General features: G+C 54.7%; 1 long non-coding RNA gene across 1 annotated transcript; it reads left to right on the forward strand.

Moving 5' to 3' along the window:
• The first annotated feature begins 8,088 nt into the window (after positions 1-8,088).
• LOC147822837 (uncharacterized) lies at positions 8,089-11,169 on the forward strand. Its single transcript, XR_015445156.1, has 2 exons — positions 8,089-8,784; positions 9,151-11,169. It is a non-coding gene; the product is annotated as an uncharacterized LOC147822837 (long non-coding RNA).
• The last annotated feature ends 2,735 nt before the right edge of the window (positions 11,170-13,904 follow it).

Genomic DNA, 13,904 nt, shown 5'->3' on the forward strand with positions numbered 1-13,904 from the left:
GTGAGGAGAGTAAAACAACTTAAACATAGAATTGTTTAAAAAGAAGCAGAACTTTAACATTTGGGAAAAATCTCAGCCTTTCCGTATTGAGGAGAATGAAAAGCCCTATTTGCTAGAGATCAGGTTATGGCCAAGTGATTGTTCAATAAGGAGATCAGTATGGATTCCAGGCTCTATTGCTGGCTCCCTAGCATCCCAACTGCACCCCATCTAGGCATGGTCACTTCCATCAGATTTGAAAGAATTCCCCTGGAGAGCCTTAGAGCCCAGAGGGAACCATCGCAGGGGCAGGGCTCCTACAGAGCAGTGTCCCTCAGAGCCATGAATGGGCCTCACCTGCCACTCCAGAAGAGCAGAGCCATTGGAGTGTGATGCCAACCTGTGAGAACTGCAGCATGGGCTGTGTCTCCATGTGTCCTGCAGGTGGGGCTCCATCCAGGGGGCCTGGCAGGCACAGAGTCCAGACAGGTTATTCTCTATCCTTAAGGTTTTGGAAGCGGGCAGGACCTGTGCCTCCTTCCTTCTTGCCCATTTCTGTCTTGTGGAGTATGAATATCCTACCTGTGCCAGCCTCACCATCGTAGTTTGGAGGTACATAACATGGTTAATCTCCCAGGTTCACAGCTAGAGGGGAATTGAGTCCCACACACATCTGAGTTGGAGAACATTTAGGTCAGATTTTAGACTTTTGATCCTGGAACAAGTTAAGATATTTGTGGCCATTAGGATAGAATGAATATATTTTGCATGCAGGAAAGACATGGATTTTAGGAGGTCAAGGTGGAATGCTGTGGACTGGATGCCTGTTTCCCCCTCAAATTTGTACATCAACATCTTAACTCCCCAGATAGTGGTATGAGGAGGTGGGGTCTTTGGGAGGCTATTAGGTCATGGCTGGGATTAGTGCCCTTGCTAAAGTAACCTTGGAGAGCTAGTTTGCCCCTCCCACCAGCTGAGGACACAGTGAGAAGATCCATCGGTGAAAGATAGGTCCTCACCACATTGACCACGTTGGGTGTGGACTTCAAAAAGCCTCCAGAACATGAGGACTAAATTTCTGTCCTCATAGGTCACTCCATTTCTGGTTTTTTGTTACAGTAGCCCAAAGAGACTAAGACACCAACTATAGAGGTGCCTTGGGGAGTCCTCTGGATTCCAGCTCATCTTCCTTGCCCCATGGCACAGTCCCAGCCCAATTTCCCCTTGATAATCAGGATCGATGATACCAGCCAGCAGAGGACTCCTTCTCCTCCTTCTCTTTCTTCTTCTCTCTGTCTTTTCAACTCAGTAGCTAGAGGAGTCTGAGAGTTCAGGTGGTGTCTCATCTTCCCACTCAGTAAAGTGCTGTGGGGGGAGTGTCCCCCTGACCTCTGCCCAGGACGAGCTGGTGAGCTCATGGCGGTGGCATGGGTACCACCACCCCTGCCTGAGCAGTGCACCTCAGGTTCCCTGGATGCAGTTTAGTGTCTATGGGGAAATGAAAGTTCTGAGAATGGCTCTTGCCCCACAGGTAAGAAAGCAATGTGGGGACTCTGACAGCTGCTCAGGATCTCTTCCAGTTTTCCACTTAAGACCTGGAGAAATGGCCAGAGGACGGCCCATGAACCAGCTGGGTCCACTGAGTGCCACCTGACCAGCTCTCCATCCATCGGTCACCAATCCATTCCTCACTGCCATTCTGACTGATGGCCCCAGAGGCATGGGGCCCCTGGGAACTAGCATTACTCCAGGGCCAACTTGTGTCCTCACTGCACACTCACTGTAGTATGTGATAGCGCGTCACACTTGTGGCTCCCAGACACTGAGTTTCTCTTGTTGTGTATTTAATCAAGGCTATAGCAGGCCACCTATGTCCTTCATCCCTAGGGACACCCCAAGTGAGCTGCTACCAAAGTTTACCTGTCCACCCTTGCTGTCTTTTATGCTAGAGGGGCCTACTTGGTCTTTGCCACTGACAAGAGGCCACTTGACCTCAGCTACTCTTATTCCCACTGAAATTACCGCCCCAGGTCAGGATAATGTCCCCTGTGGTCATCCCCAGCCTTATAAGGAGGGCAACCATGAAGATTAGCAGAGTTGCAGGTGGTCTGTATGCTAGTGTACAACAGGTGATCAAAAATATGGTGAGGTTTGAATTTCAAAAATTTTATTACCGTAAAAGACACACTTTGAACACACCGATCCCATCATCTCGCACTTTCTGAAGCAGTTCTGGAAGTGTTCTTTCATGAATGTCTTGGTGAATGCTGCCGCCAAATAGCAAGTAATGGAAAGGAAGGCTCCTAAAAACATTACCATGTGACCTTATTCACCAGATGTGGCACCGTGTGACTTCCGGCTCTTCCCCAAAGTCAAAATGATCACAAAAGGGAAAGGTTCTGAATTGATTCAGGACATCAAGGCAGCCACCACGGTACAACTAAAGACACTCGGGAAAGAGAAAGACTTCCACAGCTGCTTCAGAAAGTGATAAGAAGACAGGACAAGTGTATTTGAAGTGAGGGTATTCTGAGGGAGACTCATGGCAATCTTTTTCTTTTTTTTGGCAATCTATCTTTTACTGTAATTTTTTAAACACATGCTATATTTTTTTGATCAAACCTCATATTTCTCAATTCCTTAGTGAAGGGAGTGGCTTCAGGGTTGTCTTAGTCCACTTTAGGTTGCTATAACCAAATACCTGAAGGTGGATACGGTATAAAGAACAGAGGGTTTTTTTCTGCTCATAGTTCTGGGAGTTTCAGAGCATGGCGTCTGCTCCAACTCAGCTCTAGTGGAGGACTTGAGGATGGCAAGACAGGAAGACAGAGAGATTCAGAGCCTGGACTGTTTATTACAGGTCACTGCCATGGGCACTAACTGGGGTCCCTCAAGAACTACATTAGTCCTTCTGAAAGCAGTGCTTCCGTGACTTGTCCATGCTCCCTGGGCCTCACTGCCACAGGGGACAAAGGTCCAGCCTACGCTCCCTGGGGGACACCCCATGGCCCCGGCTTTCTTGTGTATCGTAGCTGATGGCCGGATGTGCTGTTTCACGTGATGAATCCTGCTTCCCTCCAGGAGAGCCTCTGGACTCCTCCTCTGCAGCCTGCTGGGGAACCTCTGGCCCTGCAACCTCATCACCTGTAGGCCATTAGTGAGTGCAGGTCTAGGCCACCAGCCACATGAGCAGCCAGATCCACTTTGAGCTGTCACTCGGTATGCTCCAAGAGGACTCTTGGCAGAAGATGGGAGGGAAGATGGGCTTCTCACCCATGGAATAGGTCACTTCTGTGATTAGGTGACACAGCACAGCAGCTTCTACCTGGCCAGCTGGCTCCTAGCAGCCTGCAGGCTGTGCTAAAGCAAGCGCCTGTGTTGAAGAGGTCCCCAAGGGCAGCGTGCAGCTACCAGCCAGCTGGTACTGGATGGAGGCCCTCTGTCCAAAGCCTGCAGGAGCCTCACTCTGCCTGCCACACTATGCGAGCTTGACCTAAGCTCCCAGGAAGATTCTGGCTGATGCCCCAGCTGCCACTCTGCGAGAAAGCTTGACACAAACACCCAGCTCAGCAGGGTCTAGGTTCCTGAGCCCTCAAAGCTGAGGGAGATCACTGTGTGCCATCTCAGCTTAACCTGGCAGTCATCAGTTCTCTGGTGTGAGATCATTAACACATGCCAGCAATCGGCTGGATTTTCTATTAAGAGCGGCTCAGCCAATATATTTGGCCTGATGTGGTATTATATTTTCTCCCTCCTCAGTCTTAGAATCAGCTCCCACACATGGTGTGTGTGTGTGTTTATGTATACAAAGTCTTGCGATTTTTTTAGTGGTTAAGCTTTTGGTGATCAGTCTGTCTGTCCCCTGGAATGTGCCCATCTGGTACCCCAGACATGGTTGATGTGGGCCCCCAGGGAAAGAAGTGTCCTCTTTCAGGGGATCTCAGTGGCATCTGGGACACAAGATCAAACATCTCAGGGCTCCCAGGCCAAGTTATAGGATCCTACTCTTTACCAATCAGTGCCCCACACAGCACATGAGAAACCTGTTGAGGGTGTGAACCCAGTGGTCATATTTCAGCAACCTGTGCAATTCTGTTTTGTATGTGGTTTTCAGCACTATCAGCTCAGCAGTTAAGAGGAAGAACTCATGGATGATGTGGGTCTTACTGATTCTCAGACCACACCTAGCCTGGCTGGAAGGTTCATGAATCTACGTTTGTCATTTTCTCTAGGCGCCCTAAGAGGTTCCCTTCTTCCCCAGAACCTTCTGGTCACTATTCCTACTGCCACAATCAAGTTCAGCAGGGCTGGCACCCTTTAGGCATGAGCTGCTTCACAGCAGCCAGCCACAGGTGACAGGTAATGGACAGGGCCCCACGGCATGTTCAGATTATTAACATTCCATTTCCCATGGCAAGGATCCTGGATCCTGGCACTGTGCCTAAGCCCGAAGGGTGACCGAGCCATCTTCAGACCCCATCTGGCCCAGGGACCACTGCTGGGTCAACTTCATATGTTGGGGGCCGATCAGGAGCCAGGAGTCCCACGGGAACTCGATCACAGAGCGACTATTGTTAGGGATCGTTAATTGTCCCCAGGCTGAGGAGTATTAAGTGCTCTGCCAGCAGGAAGTAAGAAGTCTAAGGAGCCAGGGAAGGGCCACTCAGCACATGGAGCCCCACGAGGCGCTCTGCCCACCCAGCTGGTGGGGTAGCCTTGGTTCACAGCACAGCACAGAACCATGGTGAGGTCAGGCTGGCGGGATCTGCCACTGGAAAGCCACCTTAGGGGACTTGCTTGCTAGAGGTTTGCCTCTCAAACCAGAGGCACTTGCCATTTACACGCTGCCTGCCCTGTACAGTAATGAGCTCTAGTCATTAGGTTACGATTTTGGGTTTTCTTCTCAGCTGTGCTCTATTACTCTAAGTCATGTTCATTCATCGGTGTCCTGAAAGGCTGGCTGCCATGGGACAGGACCGGAGGCAGTTGCACCTGTCCAGTCACGGGCTCTGGCAGGCTCTCCAGTCACAGCTCAGTGGAGGGCTGCAGCTGTGTCCCAGCCCCACGCAGGAGAGGATGGAGCAACTGAGGCCTGGAGGAGACCTGAGGTCCAAAATTACACAGTGGGGACACTGCTGCCTAAGAACTCGAACCCAGGTCCCTGGCTCCCAGTCCAGTTCCCTGGCTGCTGGGAGACCCAGCTAGCGGCAACAGGGGCTCAGGGTGACTCAAGGAACGCTTCTGAGGGGTGCTCTGGATTCCCACAAATCTGTCCTGATTGTCTCCTCCTTCCGGGGCATCTTGGGGTCGAGTACTGTTGTGCGCTACATGCTTGAGACATCATCTCCTGCCACCTTCACTGCACCTCCAAAGTGGGTGCCGGAGCCAAAGCAGCCAGGTCCAGAGAGGCAGAGCAACTCGTCCTAGGCACACAGTGCAGAGACACCTGCATTGGGGTTTGAACCTGCCCCAGAGGGACACCTCTGCCCTGGCTTCAGGAGCCCCAAAGGCTCCCCGAGGCAGAGGGTTGAGGAGCCCAGAGAAGTAGCCTGCAGGCCGGGTTGGCAACAGGTGCACCACGGGGTAGGGTGCAGGCTTAAGGGAGGGGGTCCCTTCCCCACTCTCTGCTGGGCTTTGGGGACCTTCCTAGGTGGGCAGCAGCCATCCCCTTGGAGGGACCAGGGGGTCGCTCCCAACGACCCCACCACCCAGCACTTGCTAATGATCGAGCGGGAGGATTGCAGCAGCCTGCAGAATGGGTAGGGGGGGTGGTGGCCCTGCTTAGGGAAGCCCAGGAGGTAGTGAGGCGCGCTCTCCGGGCAGAGGCCTCCTGCCAGCCACTGCCCTGCTCAAGATGAAACTTTCAGCCTCTGCTTTTCAAGGTTCCAAAGAGAAAAAAGCGGGCCAGAGAGGGAAGGCGTTGTTTTCATGCCTCTCCTTTCATTTGCATAAGGTGAAAAATGTTTCCATAGAAACAACCAGAGTCTGTAATTTTTGAATAACGATTTCTGCACAAAGCACAACCTGTCTTTTTTCAAAGGGGAATTAAGAAATTCTCAGCAGCATTTCCACCACCACAAAAGACAGAGTCGCCAGGTGCTGGCAGAGGGCAGCGAGGAGCGGGGGAGGTCTGGGCTGGAGGCCTGGCTCTGGCTGGGCCTCAGTTTCCCCTCTTGTAAAATGGGGTGAATGAGGACTGGATAGGGAGCCATGGGCTCAAACCTCTGCACATCGGAAGGTGTGGGCACAGCTGGTGTGAAAGCCCTCTGTCCCGAGCCCAATGGGGCATGGAAGCCTGGCCTGAGCCTTCTCCAGCTTTCCAGGGGCTGGAGCCCAGCCCTGCTCAGCCCACCCAGCAGGCTGCAGGAGGACCCTGCGGCCCCTGCCCCCGCCTTGCCCTTCCGCGGACTCCTGCCCTGCGGGCCGGTCTGTCTTGCTCCCTGGAGCACAGGAGGCGGCCTCGCCTGGGTGCCTCTGCCCCCTGATGGCCCAAGGGCACCTCAGCAACTTCTGGCCCCCGGGGCATGAGCCGCCTCCCGGAAGCCTCGGGCTCCTTGGGGACGTTGGTGAGAGAGTGCGGCCCAGGGCTTGGAGAGGGACCCCAAGGCCACCTTGCATCCTGCCCTCCTCCCCAAGCCTAAGAGCAGACGTCCCCACACAGGGTCTCATGGAGGGTTCCCTGGGGCCCTGGGGATGCAGATTCCCAGGCAGGCTCACCAGTGTCAGGCTTGGGAAGCTGAGCCGAGAACGAAGACTGCCGAGTGCAACCCAGGGTTCCTCTGGGCTCCCGCATCGCAGATGGGAACTGAGGCGGGGTAGGGGGGCACTGGGCGGCTGCGGGCTCCCACTGAGGGGGCCCAGCTGGGCATTGGGGGTCTGCCAAGGACGGTGGCCAGGACAGTGTCCTCGGTGCTCTGAGGCTGCCTTCATTTACCCTCCTTTTTAACTGTGGTCGATGTGTCGAGTGGGCAGAAGGCCCCTGGGTCTGCTTCAATACCAAAGATGGGACCTGAGAGCCAAGTCCCACAGACTTCCCTCCTCACGGTTCAAAGGTAAACACCTTCGTGATGCCTCCTCGATTAGACACTGATGGCTCTGCTGGGGCGACCTGCTGGGGCGGGGACCCTGCCCACTGCCAAGCTCTCTGGGGCGTCTCACTGCTCCCCTGGGCGCCAGGCTGGACGGGGGTCACAGAGGTGGCACTGTGAGCCAGGGCATCTAAGAAAGGGGCCACCGTAAGACACAGCTTTGTCCCTGAGATGAGCCAAAGATGGGGTCGCAGGTTCTGCTGGCGCCCGGGGCAGTTCCTGCAGAGACGGCTGCATGCAGGGGAGGAAGGGGCAGGCTGCTCCCTCCAGCTCTGCCCCAGGCAGATGAAAGCCATGGAGTCTCACGCCCTGAAAGACAGGTGCATGGCCCGCTCTGGCAGATAAAAGCACCCAGAGCAGTTCCATGACAAAGGTGTGCCTCGTGCCACTGAGGGGAGAAGGGATCCCTGGAAGGGGGGGGGGGGGGGTCTTTCTATTTTTCATGGACAGATGGAAATCCTCTGTCACATCTGGGGAGATGCCCCCTGAATGATCCAGGGGCTCCGGCCGGGAGGCGAGACAGGCAGCTCCAGCTGGAGGTGACAGAGGGTGGCTCCGAAGCAGACCCCCTCGTGTGACCCCAGAAGATGGCAGAGAGGCTGGATTCCAGGGGCGCAGGTAGGGCTGGTGGAGCTGGGGGTCGGCTCCTCCTGGTGAGGAGCTATGGGCTGGCAAGGGGCCAGAAGCCAAGGGCCTGCTGCCTCCCATACTGGCTTTGGGGTTTCCTTCAAGGTGGGAGGAGAGGATGGGCCAGAGGACAGCGATGGAAGCATTCCGGGCAGAATGGCCCCAGAAGAGGACCAACGATTCTGCCCTGGGTGTGAAAGCATTTGACTACCTCATACTACATCACTGACTCATTCAACAAACATGTCCTGAGCTATGTGCTATTCGGGACCCAGAGGAGGCCAGGAAACGTGAGACTCTCCTTGCCCAATGAGGCCCTGGCTGGTGTGGCAAGTGCAGATGAGGGCAGGGTGTGGGCCTGCCCATGGGAGGGAGCACCTCAGAGAGGGCCCCTGAGGCAGGCCCTGGGAGGGGCAGTGCGGAGACGCCACTGGCCCCGCCGCCCTGTGTACTGTGTACTGTACACTGACCTGGGGCTTCTGGGCCTCTTCCTCCTCTGCTCCTCCCTCCTTCCTCTCCTATCCACTCTTCTCCCTCCCATCACCCTCCCTCACTCTCTCCTCCTTTCCCAGCAGGCCAGGCGACTCAGGGCCTCACTGGGTCCCCAGAATCCCAGCACACTGGCCCCTCTGGGCACTGGGGCAGGGATGGGAGGATTTGGGATGCTGAGTAAGTCTGTTCGCCGTGAACTTTCCTCCTGTTTGGCCCATCTCGGCTGCAGCCTCAGCCCAGCACCCAGTCTGTCCTAACTGCCCCTTGGGGTCGCCCAGGCCCAGGTGCCCAGGCCTTGGCCCAGCCTGGGGTGAGGTTATATGGACAGGTGCCAGTCACTCGGTAACGGGACAGGCATTTAAAGGCTGTCCCGAGAGGACTGGAAATCCCAGAAGCAAAGTGCTGGCCTTGGAGTGCTGGCCAAGCACTTCCTGCTGCTCCTCGGCTCTCCCGCCTGGGACCTGGGGCTTCCTGGAGGGCGGTACAAGGCCAGCGAAAGGGAAACGTCTGGGGCCATTATGCGACCCTGGGAATCTCAGCTCACCCAGTGACAGACGCATCAGCAGACCGGGACATCAGAAATGACACCCAACACTAGGTAATACGTGGACCTCTGGCAAAGAGCACTGGGCCCTCCCTTCAGGACAGGACTCAGAGGGGAGGGTGGGGGTGCATGGCCAGGACAGGGGCTCTGGGGCATTTGGGGATACAAGGGGACGAACTCAAGCTCTGTGCCCTCCGGGAAGGGGGGGCGGTGAGCTCATCTTGGGTGGTGGGTTTGCTTGTGGCGAGGAAAATCACTTCCTGTCCTCATCCCCAGACCAAGCAGGCTCCCAGGGGGGAGTGGCCATGCCTGCGGCTTTGCTGTCCGGCAGCCTCATCGGGGTCCTGCTGTCCTGGGAGGTCTCCAGAGACCGAAAGGGCCCTGGTTGCCCTCACCAATGGCATGGTGGATTTTCCACAGGGGAAGCCGAACTGAAGCTCGGGGCTGTTTTCCTGCTAAAGTGAAACAGAAAACCTGGACTCCATCAGCAGTCACTGGACCAGAGGGCGCAAGGTGGTCGAGATGTGGGCTCAGAGTGGGGCCGGGCCGACTCCCAGAGACCCAGGCTGGGGGGACCAGGGGAGACTGAGGGCTTCGGGGCCACAGAGAGCAGGCGAGGGCACAGAGCTGCACACAGCAGTGCCCCAGTCCCAGGGCGCCCTCTGAGGGCCTCAGTTTACCAATCTGGCTAAGTCCTGCAGCTGCCCCAAGCAGTGGTTTCCAGGAGCTCAGGGTGCCCAAGGGGGCTGCTGCAGGGCTTCCCAACCCCTTCTGCAAGCAGGGCAACCTCCTGAATACTGTTCTGGATTTCCGACTTCTGAATGAGAATTTGCAGGAATTAAAGATCTCACAGGTTTAAAAATGGAAAGAGAGAGCAAGTTTGCAGAGCCCTGTGCCAGATGCCCACCGAGAGGAGCCCTGTGGGCCCTGCCCGGAGTCTGCTACTAGAGGCTCCGAGGTCTGCCTGGGAAGAGGAGCCCGGCTTTGAAGGAAACTGCTGGCTTCGGGGTGATCCTGACCTTGCTGCCCCCTCGCTGTCACACCCTTGCGGACCACTCCTGAAGCTCCAACTCCACTGGGATCGCAGGGGCTGCCGGGGTCTCTGGAGAGATCACAGGACAGGGTGAACAGTTGACTTGGAGCCTGCTGTGAGCCTCAGTGTGCTTGGTTGCCAAGTGGGTGCCCTACGAGGCCGATGGACAGAGGTGGTGATCGATAGTGTCCACGTCCTTATTAGGAGTCCCAGACTTCCTCTGGCTTCTCCGGGAACGCACATCGAGCTGGCCTCGCTTTTCAGTGATTAACTTGTGCTTGCCTCCAGGAGGGAATTGAGACAAGAGGCCCCCGAGGGAGCCCATGCACAGGCGGCTCCCACCCCGGGCTCTTCCCTCCTGCAGGACCTCTCTGCAAAGTCTTCAAAAGGAGCCAGGTGGGAGCCCCTAGTCTGTGGCTGGGAGGAGACCAAAGGCAGCTTTGATATGTCAACCTGGGGACAAGTGGATCACACGGATCATGGGTGCTGCAAATGGCTTTAAATGATGCTCTGCAGGCTCCCTCCTAATGTGCGGGGTGTTTATGAGTTTTTTTAGAGGGCATCATCAAAGAAAATGTAATAATGATGCCCCTAACTTAACAGCAGTAGTTTAGAAGGGATGAATTATTCACATCTGAGATGAAACAGGGACTCTGCAAACTGGGCCAGCTGAGCAGTCCCTTTCTCTGGGACTATTTTTATCTTCTTTTACAGTCTTTCATCTTGGGAGACACGCAGCTCGGGAGGTATGGGGAGCCCAGTGTGCACAGCCCGAGTTGGCAGAGTGTCAAGCTGAAGTGCCGGGCGTGTTGGAGCTTCTGCACAGAGAAAAAATCAAGGAGACTCAAGCAAGCGTGGAAAGCGGGCAGCAGCAGTTCTCAAGAGGATGGCTTGGGGGTTCTGGGGCTCCCTATTTCCTACTCTTGGGGGCCTGGAGGACACAATGATACTGGGGCACTATGGAACTATTTCCCTCTGTCTTTTCCTTGGCATCCAATTGTTCTTCAAGGAACAATACATGGACCTCCTGGGGAAGAGGGTGGATCCCATTCGGTACGCGGAGCTCTGCCAGGGAAACCAAGGGCTTCAGGAGTGCAAGGTTCAACGTCAAGTGTGGGCCAGCAGGGCCCCAAACTCTGCAGGCCGTGCCCATTACCCATTGCCAAACTCCTGGCCTCCAGACCCAGGCTGTCCAGCAAGGTGTTCTGAGCCCCTGGAGGCTGCTGAGTGCTTGAGATGTAGTTGGTGAAACTGAGGTGTGTTGTGGACATAAACAACCCACTGGACTTCAAAGGCAGTATGAAAGGAGACCATAAATGATCTCATCAGGGTTTTTTATTGATTACATTTGAGACAATGATACTTTGGATGCAATGAGATGAAGTAAAATATACTGTTAAAACGAATTCACCTGGTTGTTTTACTTTTTAAAACATAGCCATTTTAGGAAAATGGATGCACCTTGAGACCATAATTGTGAAATAAATCAGACACACAGCTTAAATATCTCATGGTTTCTCTCAGATGAGCAACCCAAAGTATAAACGAATAGCAAAATAAAAGATAGATGATAGGGAGTAGGAGATAGATTCTTCTCAAAGGGGAAGGAGACCAGGAGATGGGGAGGGGAGGGAGCGGAGGGCAAGAGGATGAGAAAAGGAATCAAGATGCGTTATGTACCATCTCCAGACAAGGAGTGTGAGCATCATGTACTACACACATGCACCAATAAAAAATTTTAAAAAGAAGAAAAAATGTACACACACACACACACACACACACACACACACACACACACACAAATGGCCATAGAAAATTTAAAACGCCCTCTGTGGCTGGCTTTACATTTCTATCAGGCAGCTCTGCTCCAGAAAAGACTGGGAACCTGTTACCAGTAGCTGTCGCTTGGTGGTGAAATTACAAAAGACCCACCTTTATAAATTGCTCTGTCTCTTCTTCTAAGTTTTATAGCAATTTCAAAACTAGTTTTACTTGCTTTATACCAGAAAAGGCACAACTGGGAGGTGGGACTGGACTAAGCAGCTGCCCTGGAAGTGTGAATGTCAGCAACTGTGCTGCAGGAATGGGCTCAGGGAACCACATGAGAATAGGGGGTCAAGGCTGGAGAACTCAGGGCCTTGGCAGGCAGGAACCCAAAGGAAGGGTCATGGGGAAGTTTTTTGGTGAGACAAAGGAAGTGGTTTCAGCCGTGGCTCAGCCCAGTGGGGGAGCCTTTTTAGGAGTACACACAGGAAGCTGTTCTCTCCTTCTGGGTCCAGTGGAGAATAGGATCAAGGTTGGGAGGCCCAGGGCAGGAAAGGGCCTCTACCACTCAGGCAGCAAGATACCCACCTAGCCCTCTTGCTACCGGGCCAGGCACTGTTTCACACCCTTTAAGTGTATTCCTTCATCACCCCTCAGTTACATCCTATGGGATAGGAACCTTTGGTGTCCTCACCCCACAAGTGGGAGGTGTGGTGCCCTTCTGTGGCTTGCTCTGGGTCACAACTGATGGACCAGCTCCTCAGTGGGGTGAATTACCCTTCCCAGCCACCAGAGGCACTGTTCACAGCTCCCTAGAACCCTCGGCCAGCCCTGGCCAACCAACATACAACGCAAGCCACCATTTAAAAGAAAATTCATTTTGTGTTTCATTTACCTTGATCTGTCCAAAATATTATCATAGTGACATGAGGTCAACCTAACATTTATTAATGAGCATTGACATTCTTGTTAGGGTCAAGTTTTTTGAAATTTAGCCCCCTTTTTAGATCAGGTACAGGTTAGGCACTGGGCGCCATATGTGGCTGTCAGCGTGGATTCCTCTACTTAGAGGGGCTGTGAGTGTGGAAGGGGCTGGTGTACAGTGGGAGTAGAGTGAGTGGAAGCTCCTGTCTTCCTTCGTGCAGCTCCGTGTCCCACTCTAAGGACATGGGCAGAGTGCATCGGGCCAACTCCCTCTCAGGAGGCAGGCAGCCCCTTCCAGCACATACCCAGATTTCTCTGCCCCAGTCAAGCTGCAGAGGCCTTCTGCTTGCTGGCTCCCCACAGGCCCCTCGGAGGCCCCTCCTGCAAGGCCGAGGTGCCCTCAGCCCCCATGCACACGCAGTTGCCCTGGCATCTCTGGCGGGCTCCTGTGGGGCCTTGCACCTATCAGCTGGCTGAGTGACACTCTGCCAATCCTGTTTCTTAATAACTCTCACCCTGCCACTGTTGACAAGCTCTTCCTCCGCCCGGCCTCCCTGTAGGATGCTGGCTCTCCTCCAGCCAAGCCCATGGCAATCCCCCATGGCCCGAGCAAATTAACACCTCTCCCAAGACACCTTGGGCCTCTTCTGGGGAGGGATTCACACCCAGCAACATCTGGCCCAGAAGGCACAGTAAATGGTGAACGTGCCAGCGAGACAGCCGCTCCAATTAGGGAACAACTAAATTTCTCTAAGTATGATGAGGAAAGTAATTCTCCGGCCAATAGAGTTTAATCAAAATGTTTTATGCAAGACGTATCCCTGACCCTGACAAATCTTCCCCCTCTTGCTGGAAATTAAACAAATATATTGTCAGTGCAATTCCGATGAGCGCATAAGCAGCTGCTGGTCAGTGCAGTCACGAGGTTAGGGTTCCAACAGATCCAGATGAGCAAGGGACGGGCGGGAAGCTTCCCGTGGTCCTCTGGGCTTTGAGCAGCTCCTGCTGCCTGCAAGGGGCTCAGGAAGACAAAGGCTTTCTGCCTTTCCGTGGCTCCTCTCCTCCCAGTCTTCCCTGAGCAACGCCCTCCACCTTGCAGCCCTGCATCTCGGATGGCATCGGAGCCTGCCGCTCTTCTGGCTCCTGCCTCCCTTCCTCCGAGTGCCTGCTGCCGCATCCGTCCCCCTGGCAGGCTGTGCCACCGCTGTCTTCTCATCCTGGCTTAGAGGACAATGCCTGGCACCCAGCACACCGGAGACAGCTGCAAGCCGAGCCAGAGGGGCGGGAGGGCCCCAGACCTTGGCTTCAAGGAGGCCGGCTCCGAGCTGGGCAGCTGCTTTGGCTCTGCCAGGCTGACTCCCCTGGGCTCAGTTTACCCACCAGGAAGGTGGGTGCCACGCCCCGTGGCATCTGCTACGCTTGCAGGGAGCATGAAGCAAGGCAGTAGACACAT

The sequence above is a fragment of the Heterocephalus glaber genome, unplaced genomic scaffold, assembly GCF_053883595.1.
Source record: "Heterocephalus glaber isolate CG9 unplaced genomic scaffold, H.glaber_assembly_v1.0 deba00001608, whole genome shotgun sequence".
In the NCBI taxonomy this organism is placed as follows: domain Eukaryota; kingdom Metazoa; phylum Chordata; class Mammalia; order Rodentia; family Bathyergidae; genus Heterocephalus; species Heterocephalus glaber.